The following is a 10682-nucleotide window of genomic DNA, read 5'->3' on the forward strand; positions in this document are numbered from 1 at the left end:
ATGTCTGTAGTTTATTACTGCCTGCGGGTGCAGCAAATCTAGAGGACCAGAGACGGCTCTTCGCATTCTGGCCCAAAGAAGAGAAAAAAAAAACAGGAGGAAAGGAAAAAAAACCCAGCACAAATAGCCCAGTTGATATGAGAATACATTTCAGGAGAAGGATAGTTTCTATCCACTCCCCAAACACGTAAGCTGCTGTCTAATACAGCTTGTGTTTTCCTTGACAAGATCCTCTGTGAAAACATGGTTCTGCCAAGAATAATAAACACTAGAGAACTATGGAGGAGAGGCAAGGTTGTAGTCTAATGTATTGCGCTTTTAAATTTGAGAGGCTATCTTTATACCAATGCTTTCAATTTGTATCCATCTCTGAGGTGCTATCGCCTGTACCAGCAGAGTGGGCGCAAAAGGAAATCATCTGCTAATGGTTTTAGAGGAAATATCAAGAAAACATAACTTTTGTAATTTGTTCAGGGGCCAGCAAAGTATAAAATCCATTAAGGTATTTGACATGTCTTAAGTGATCAGTTGTTAAGTACACAAATAATTTAGCATTTAAGAAAGTCAACTCTGTAGGAAATTGGACGTGACTCGGTATCCATACAGACTGGTGGTGGGTAGAGCAATGATTTGATTTGCATACAGAACAAACCGTACATATCGCTTTAGAGGTTGCATCACAAGAGCAATAATCTTGCAGGTAGGCAGTTACTGGCGGTCAGAACCATAAACGAAGGTCACCAGACATGGTGGTCTAATGATGGAAGTAAATTATTTGTAAAGGCAAATACACCTGCATCATTCTGCATACAGAATAATATCCTAGTTACCAACTGCCTGGCCTAGCTGGAAGGAGAAGTTGTTGACAATGACTTTGGTTTTCTGTACTGTTTTAGAATTGTTGTCCCCTTGTAGTTTTAGCAATGGCTGCAGGGGAAGTGAAAGAAGCTGTTCAGTCCATGTTGTCCACGCTTCCAGATATCAAATTGACATAGTCAGCCATTTTATTTGACTCATCACTTCTCTCTTGCCAGTGGAGGACAGTTGTTTACAGAACAGGCAAGTTTCTGGTAAGCTTCATAGCGTCGAACTGCCGGATTACATACGTCACGGCAAATTGTAGCGATTGGGTAAAATCTGGGACTTCAACAGAGTCCACGCCTCCGTGAAGTAATCGTTTCTCAATAGCCGAATGTCCAGACGAGAATAATAGTGTAGGACAAGGAATTGGTTTCCACCAGGCTGTATGTCCATATCATACACACCGACACTGGAGCCCCTAGGAAATGCCATCAAGAACTTGCAATGCTATCTATTGCATCTACATAGTTGTACAGCACATTCAGTCGGGTTGCCTTTATGCACTGTTCTGTTCAGAAAAACCGTCTGTAAAAGCTCTCCTTAAATAATAGCCATGCATGAGCATCTAAAACTCAAATATCATCACTCTCAGCCTGGAACAGTGAAGTCAAATATACGCCAAGATGGAGAACAGACGACGCACCCACAGAAAGTACAACCAGATACAAAATACCTGCTGGCTCATTTACTATTTATGAAAAACATTGATAGAATAATCAACAACCAAAGGGTTATTGATTAGTAGTTTAAACCAAAGGGTTGAGATTTAACGTGACAGGAACCTTGCAAATGGAAAGAAGAGTTAGTTATTGAGTATTCCTTCATTGTTTTTACAGGTCCATTTGGCAGACTTCCTACAACCTGCTTTATGTCACCAAAGATAATTAGATCAGCACTATGTTATGTGACGGCTCTGAAAAATTTCTTGCACTTGCAAAGTGGGCTACAGAGTGAAGAAGCTCCTGCCTGGAAGGGAAGCTATGAAGACTGATGAAGGAAAAGAGTGAAAAATAGGTGCCAGTGGCAGGTTCATGGGAGAAAAAGATCTGAAAGAGATGATATTCCTCCTTATCTTCCACTGCAGTTACACTTTACTGATTTTTATCTCAGCTGGCAGAGAGAGGCATGCGAGCCTAGCTTCGCCTAGCCTCTAACCGGTTATCTATTTGTCAACATTTCTCCCAATTCCCCCCCCCCCTTTTTTTTTTTTGAAGCCCAGGGGACGTGTGGGAATATTGACTTCCACTCCTACAGAAATGTAACGACAGAATCCGATTTGAGGTCAGAGCCTCCTTTGCTACCAGGCATACTTTACGCAGCGCCCTGGTGAACGCCGGCACTCTAAATCAGCTGAGTATTTAGAGATCGATTTCGCCCAGAACAACAGCGTGTCGGTTTTCCAGGCACTTCACGTGTGCCTCGCAGAGAGCAGCTGAGTGATTGAAGAGAAATCCCGGAAGCAGGAGGCCAGAAGCCCGGGCAGCCTGAGCCGAGCTCGCTTCTAATTTTTTGCTCATAACTTATTAACCGAAGTGTCATTTGTCTGTTGTTCCCGAGACCATATAGGCAATTTGAAACAAGAGATTGAACAAGTTGAAAGGCTTAACCCGATTTAAAAACTATCAGTTACGTAAGTGGCAGGAGCCAGAGCCCATAAATTAGATTATAAATGGGAGAAGTCAAATGAATAGTGGTCGGGAGGTGGAGGCTGAGATGCGGACAGACCTGAATAAACTTTGATTTTTGGTCTGACGCTAGGGGCATATTCGCAGGGGAAAAAAAATAAGCGCCATAAATCATGTCATTGTCCCAGCTGTAAGGAGTCATTAAATTTTTCAACTGAGTGAATTTCAGATAACCTCGGTGCATGCTGCCCCAGTAATGAAATCCAGGACAAAGACACATGTCATTAATTTGATAAAAATGAATTATTTTCCGGAGTGGGGCTGCTCATTGCTGTTGCCATAGCAATAGCAGTAGCGGGTCAGTGTCGGATGAATTAAAATGTGACACAGGTTTGTTGATGTTTAGGAGACGATAACGTGCCGCGCAAGTTTCTGACTCTCAGGTGAATCTGTAAGCGAGCCTGTAATTAAGGTGTTTTCAATCAGCTGAGAGTTAACGCAATTAGCCATATTTTCCTCTTTCAAGGATGCAAATGTTGACATTCGAGGCGCATTTACTTATGGAAATCTCAAAGGCTTTCAGATTTGGAAAGTAATGACACAAACACACGTTGATGCCTCTGGCATAATGCGCATTTCAAAGGCTGCCAAATGCTACCTTGTCTGAGAGAAACGGTATATTAAGTACAAATGTCCTTGGCAATAAAGGTAAACAAGTTATTAGGCTAACCTTTAGAAAACACAGTGATAGATGTAAAAATATATTTGTTACATTTGGACCTGTAAAGTCAGAACTTCCAACTTCCAAGTCAGAACAACCAAATGGAATGGTCCTTGAAATCTTTTCCAGGTATCCCGTCCTCAAATTCAAAATGGTTGCCTTTCATTTTAAGCTACAATAATAAACAGTTTGACATATTTTATGTTGATGAATTATTCAAATACTTACTGCGCTATGAACTCAGCCGGTGAAAATGAAACTTTTGTGCCTGAATACAGCTGCTCGATAGATAACGATGTACCAAATTATTAGATCGACTTGATTTTATATTCATGTATTAGAAATTGCTTTTTTGCATTTTCTGGACTGTAAGTTGTTCCAGAGTACAAGTTGCATCTGTCAAAAAAATGCATCATGAAGAGGAAATAAACATATATATGTCACAGCTATTGGAGAGTTAAAGGTTTGCTACGAACAAAACAAATCATCACTGTCATCCGTTTATGTCTACTTTATTTGGGCCAACGTTGGAGGGTTCTGGGCACTCCTGCATTACACAAATGACATTCTCAATGTTCTCACAGAAACCCAGAACTCTTGCAGAGAGCAGGGCATACTTATACTCACATCTGTCCATGTACGTGTATGTAGCGTTCTTAACCAGTCCAGTTCCTTCTTTGCTGAGATGCTGTCAGAGTTTCCCGGAATCGTCCACAGCTGGGACATTTCAACGTTTGGCTAGATGGGTGTTTACAACAGTCTAGTGATTGTTATTCCACATCTCTCCAAATCTGAATTCCTTCCTGACTTCCAGGTCAGAATGACCCAGTCCAAACATACCTTTGTGCAAACCAGCCAAACAACATAATTTTTTAACTATTCACAGAATTGTATTCTTCTACACAGCTTACTATATATATATATCGCAGGACCAACGCAACTATTTAAAAAGTGAGTTATAGTCTGTTAGATAAAGTATATATGATATATATTTAAATGAAATGTCAAGGCAATTTCATTTACAAACGCCTACTATAATCATAAATTATTTCCTTTGATGTTTATATTTTAAAAGTGCATCATGAAATCTGACATTGTTTTCCTGCAATGTAATATTTACAATATCCACCATTGTTTGCCTGTTTTAAAGTTGGTTCATGCATATATACACAGAAAGATCCACTGAAACCTACAGTAAACAGGAGGTGGTGCATATTAAAGGTGTGGAAAGGAAAGCTGAAGTGTCTTTTCAGATTTTTTAGAAATGTTGTAAAAGTCTTAGTTTTGCTTTACCAGCTTGTAAATGTGGCACAAAACCACTCAAAGTGATTAAACACTAAAAAAAAGAAAAAGCTCGCTCATGTAGATTTCGCGATAAAAATCCTGATGCGTTGCGATTCTTATTATGTCATTTAAGAGCTATAAGAAAATAAGAATCCACTTAGGTGAAAGTGAAGGGAGACATTCTGCCGTCTCATTTCCCTTGGTCTCATCCTCCTCGCAACAATCCAATCACCATGACGACCTTGAGGAGGACACTTCGGCCGTAAGGCCCATTTCTCTTTTTCCTCCTCCGTTCCCTCCCACCCTGCTCCGGTTTTAATCCTCCCGCAGCTCTCGCGCGGCAGCGGCATCTGATTTATATGACCGGGGTGTAGACAATAGCCACTCAAAGTAGAGGGTGGCAGTTGAGGAGGAGACATTTTAGTAGCGTCACTGCTCTATGTCAAATTCCTTGGCTGTGGTAAAAGTGGAGTGGATGCAAGAGGACGACAGTCACACACACTTCGACCGTCCTTGTGGAGCGGATCTCTCAGGACAGCAGCTGATGGAGGACGACCTTTGACCTCCGGGAGATGAATGAATGTTTGGAATGACAAAGTTTATTCCTATATTTAGTCACAGTTATAAATCAGAGCAATGGCTTTCAGTTTGAAAGTTTTGCACTTCGAGACATGATTCAAATGCTGGTTTCTTAAATATGTGGGGGTAGGGGGGTTATGTTTTTTTATTTTTTACAGAAATAAAAAAAATTTCAACTGAACATTTTTATAATTTTTAAATAAATCTTTAAATATAATTTTACCTTTTATTTTAAATCTAAAGAGTGTGGAAAATATAGCAAAAGGTATTAAAAAAGTGGGGGGGGATTTGTGGCGTGGGGGACCTGTAGAAAAGAGTTTACGATGTCTGTTTTTGACTTTTGGTCACTTAAATGTTTCAGAATAAAACCAGTTTTAATAGCCAACAATAAGAAAGTGAGTAAAAACAGTTTTTAAATGATGATTTTACTTATAAAGCAGGGAAAATGATGTGGAAATTGCCATCCTTATTTATTTATGAATTTACTGTAATTAACGAAAGTTTTGAGACTTGCACACCCAGGCGTAATTACTAGAAAGCATTTAGAACCAAGAAATATCTTAAATAGAACCTGTTAGAGCTCCACAAGCAACACCTGTTTTGCCAAAAGATTTTGAAGCAAAGTCATTGATTTTTTTATTCGTTGGAAAAGAGTCAAAAACACACATAAGGCCGTATTTAAGGTCAGAGCTCATGATTTAAAAAGGTAAGAGACTGAGTTAAAATGGAACCAGTGGGAAAGGTTTAAGGAGAAAATCACTGCTATCTAAAAAAAAAAAAAAAAAGACAAAGATCTGCTGTGAAAAAACACAAAATCTTACCAAGTATTTTTGGTCTAGTTTCTAGTATAAACATCTTCACACACTTGGAGTATGACAAACTAACTCACAAATCGCTTTTCAGCAAGGTATTGGGCCTTGTTTTTATCCAAGAGCATGAATAAAAACGTGCTAGGTCGGCTGCATGTTATGTCACTTGTAACAAGACATTTTTCCCACATTGCAAATGAAATAATCTCCCAGTGGAACCAGTACTTTTTCATCAATTCAAATGAATTATTGAGTTAAAACAAACTTCTTCCTAAAAAGTTACTTTGAAGTTAGTTTTGTCTTATTTTGAGTGTATCACCAGAAGCTCTACCAAAAAAGAATACTTGGTAAGATTTAGTGTTTTTACAGTGCGTCTCGCATTTCACACACACAAAACAAAACATTGTAATCCAACATCTAAAGCTCAGCTGGAATTTGGTCATGCTGTTGCACAATGATTCTCAAACACATCTGCTAATCTACGCAACACAGCCTGAAATGGAAAATTATAAAGAAAAAGCTCCTAAAGAAATGCCATAAAAAATGCAAGAAAAATATCTTAGCACAGACATTTGAGGGATTGATACAGCATCAAATTGATTTAAAGTATTACAGATGAATTAAGGAATGGAATTCTGGTTGTACTGATAAGGATGGATGAACGTTTTCAACATGCCTCAGCATTATGGTTTAGCTTACTATAAATAAAAAAAATCTAACATGTCATTCATCTGGTTTCAATGTAGTTTCTGGAATGAAATAATGTCAGTTGTCTTAACCTTGATCCTAAAGCTGAGTAAATAATAATTTCCTTAAAAGCACCAGGCTTCACTCGCTAACCAGTATCAAAACGACTTTTACAAACACTCCAGAACAGCTATTTTAACAATAAACCATGTCTACTGTCACTTCCTGAATGCTCCAGCTAATTAAAAGTCCGAAGCAAGCCTACATCGTTGTCCCACTCACACAGTGGCATATTTACTGCTGCTGATTCAACAGTGCTTTTACAGCAGTTTGCATAAAGGATTGTGGCTTGAGCACCATCATCACAAACGCTGTTCCCTATTGAGGCACCTAGATCCTTTCCCATATTTCAAGCATTACCATCCCATACACACACACAGTCATGTTTTTGTTTCTTGTGGGGACTTTACATGGTCTTCCATACATTTTTTACAACCTAACTGTTACTCTAACCTTACCCTTAACCATCATATACCTAACCCCTAACGCAAAAACAGCATTTCCCCTCATGAAAACCAAGATTTGTCCCCACAAGAAGCAGTGGTCCCCATAACCTTACAATGTAGACATAAATAGGTTAGGTTCCCACAAGGATATAGAAACCTGGTTCACACATACACACACAACTTCCACAAATTCCAAGTCTGTGTTCAGTTTATGAGTGTGATTCCTGTGTTTGTACACAGCTTCACTATTCTTCTGTGGACTGACGGGTTACAAACAAAGGCTAATTAGATAATACCGGCTAGCTTCACTTTTATGACCGTTCTCAGACTCTAATTCACAACAAATAAAGGTTATTGCTGGTATTCGTGAATAAGGGCTAGTTAAACTTTCACAGCACTCTGACTCAGTTCTACAGAAATTCTGAGCATATTTTAGCCAATAACATTTGATTGTTTTGGTTAGCTTTTTACTGATTTCAGTGATCTCATTACGCAGGTTTAGTTGACACTTGCTTTCATCCAAGTGGTTTTGACCCAATTATAGATCCGACTTCACTGCAGCTTTAAGAGTCTTGGAAAAATCTGCAGAAAATTAGTTTAGATTTGATCATCGGGGGGGGTTTAATCCTGGAATAAAATCTTAATGCATCAAACAGCACTGGGGCATTGTTTTTCTTCCTGTTCTCCTCTGTGACAAAGTTAGTTAGGTCCAGTTTTCTCAGTCTCTTCACTTACAAAAAAAACATTCTGCATTATATTTTTCTTTATGTCAAATGTTTGCTCAGTAGCGTGTATGTGTGGATGAACAGAGGCAGCGGCCCCCATCTCTCCACACTGAACCCCTCAGGGATAAACAGGCAGGAAAAGTAAGCGCTCCCCTGAAACACACTCGATCAGGTTTAATGCAGCCCTCCAATTTTCACCCCAGGTGGCGAAGAGATACCGTCTTTGATTCGAAACGCCAGCATCATCCAGTCGTGGCTTGGGGAATGCGTAAACATTTAATGAAAATGACTCTGTTTAATCCCGCGACTTTCTCAAAAAGTCTGGTGAATTCCTTTTTACGTCGCAGGCAGGTGATTGAGGCAGAAACAAAGCGTGGCTGATGGAGGAGGATAGGCGCCGAATAGAGGATAGAAGAGGCTTTAATAGGGAGCGGGGTGCAGTTTTGGAGGAACGACGGGTAGTGAGTAGTGGGAGACGGGCGGGGCGACTGTTTAAAAGCTCACAGACACCCATGCGTGTCGAGACTGCCAATCCGCTGGGAAATCAGGGCCCGGGAAGCCTTCAGACTCCCATGGAAAGATCCCCGTTTCTAAGCACAGTGATCTGACGTTTTGAAAAGTGAGGCGGCCAAAGCACCTGCCACATCCCGAGGTTGGATAAGAGGCTCTGATGAGACAGACAGGGGTAGGAAATGGGTCTCATTTGTAAAATTTTTAGATCTCACTGCTCTCTTCCTCCTCCTTCCTCCCGTTCTCTCTCAGCCATTCTCTCCAGATTCATCATCATTGAGCTATAACTTTTGGATGTGTCTGGGTATCACTGTAATGAGAACAACCCCCTAGATATTATTGATCTATGTCCTCAATTACCTTCCAACTCTCAATTATTTAATACAGCTCCGGCTTCTTTGCTTCCAGAAGCATGTTCAAAGGGAAGAAGGGTTAACTCGCCCATCTTGCCTCATCCGCCACACAGAAACACTCTCAGCTCTACCCTTCTTTGCTGATTTCACTCTTTGCCACTAGGCAGACACCCCCAGAGTGTTGCTTCGCAAAGCAGTGCGTTTCTTGACTTGGCCCGTTCTTCGTTAAGGCGACCTGGGGCCTCGTTTGCAAAGGCTGCCTACAGACAAAAAAAATGCAAAAAATCCAGCTGTATCGATAATGAGCTGAGTGTGGGAAACGACATGGTTACACGACTGAAGTCGTTGGCTTTATTGGCGGCAGTTTGAGGGGTATGCTGGGAAACCATTGAAGATGTGAGAACAGCTGGTACACGAATGATGAAGCAGTAAGGCATTTATGTGTTTCTGATTTTGTTAATGACGATAAAAGCACTCCTTTGCCTTTACAGAAGGATATCCCATTTTGATGTCAATCCTGTTGGCAAGCATTGAGACAGTGCCAGAGATTGATATTATTAATCAGGGCTTCAAGTTTGCTTCGGTTTTACTCTTTGTTCTCCTGCATTCATTTGTAGGATTACTCCCAGATGAGCCTGGCGGGCCACCAGGCTTTACTTGTCCCCCCACCAGGCTAAGTGTTGTTTATTTTATGTGATGTTTTTAAATATATGTATACACCACTTAGCACTGATAACAAAAACAGGTTAAGGTAGGTTAATATATAATAAAACATCAGTAATCTTCAGCAGACAATTCAAAATAATTATGGCATTTAATTATGCATATGCAACCTATAGAAAGACCAGTTTTATGCAACCCACTGCAGTTTTTTCTTTGTTGACGTTTTATTTACTAGATTTCCGGCAACTTTTGACATTTTTAACACAAAAAACATGGTGGGGAAACTCGTGAACTGTCCCTACCAGAGGGCTTAGCTAGATTGTGGGGGGAAACTGTGTATTGTATAAGTAATCCATGTAAATAGTGGTGTATAGCATGAGAATCAGATTTCGCATATAAAATACAACAATTTCTATTCAAAACTTTTGGAGACTTTTCTTCCCGCTTGCAAACACCAATTTCAATCATGTGGTGACGAGGCTAATTTAATACTATTTATCACTCCCTCATCTGCACTTCAGCTCGCTTTGTTTTGGTTGTACAAAGAAAACTCGCTTGATTTTATGCATGCGTGCAGTTTCATTGTCTAGATCTGTTTGCGCATGCTCATTTTCTGGATTTAAGTGTAATTTATTTGGAAATGCCTACAAATTTTAAAATATTTTATTATTATTCTTATACACGTGTACCCGCAAATTTACGACCAGCAATGCTTCTGCAGTGTCTTTCAAGAAAAGGATGTTCATTTGCACTTGTTGAGCTCCAAACGGATTTAAACTAAGAGATTTAACTGGGTCTGTGTAGCGGAAAGCGGGCCGAAGATCACAAGGATATATGGGGTGGAGGTGATGCGAGCTGCAACCTCTGCCAAACGCCCAAGAGCCGAGAGGGGAAAACAGCACTGGAAGTCTGAGGTAATCAGTCAGCATTTATCACGACGCTCGACTTCATGGAAAACCTTTTGCAGGCTAAACACCAACTAAGTGAACTTCTGAAGCGACCCTGCAGCTCCGATAAGCAGTCAATCAAAATACCGCTCAGCGGAGGGGAGGCTAAGCATGGGATGCCTTCACAGAGTCTTCGCACGCAAACTGCAGAAAAACAAGTTGGGGGTGTTTGGAGTGCAAATGTCTCTCAGGCATCATTTAAAAACGCACATATATGGCTTGTTTTCATCTCTCTCTTTTTTTACTACCTTGCAGCTGAATATATCATGTTGCATCTTAAAGCAGCCTTTTTATGCATTTGCACTTTAATATCAGTGCAAAAGTTTCCAACTGCTCCAAAAAAAAAAAAAAAAAAAAAAAAAGGGGACTGTTTTGAAAAAATCGGGAGAAGGGGATGAAAAAATATTTTTCC

This window comes from Poecilia latipinna, unplaced genomic scaffold, assembly GCF_001443285.1.
Source record: "Poecilia latipinna isolate Pla-1442-1.1 unplaced genomic scaffold, P_latipinna-1.0 Scaffold3736, whole genome shotgun sequence".
NCBI lineage: Eukaryota > Metazoa > Chordata > Actinopteri > Cyprinodontiformes > Poeciliidae > Poecilia > Poecilia latipinna.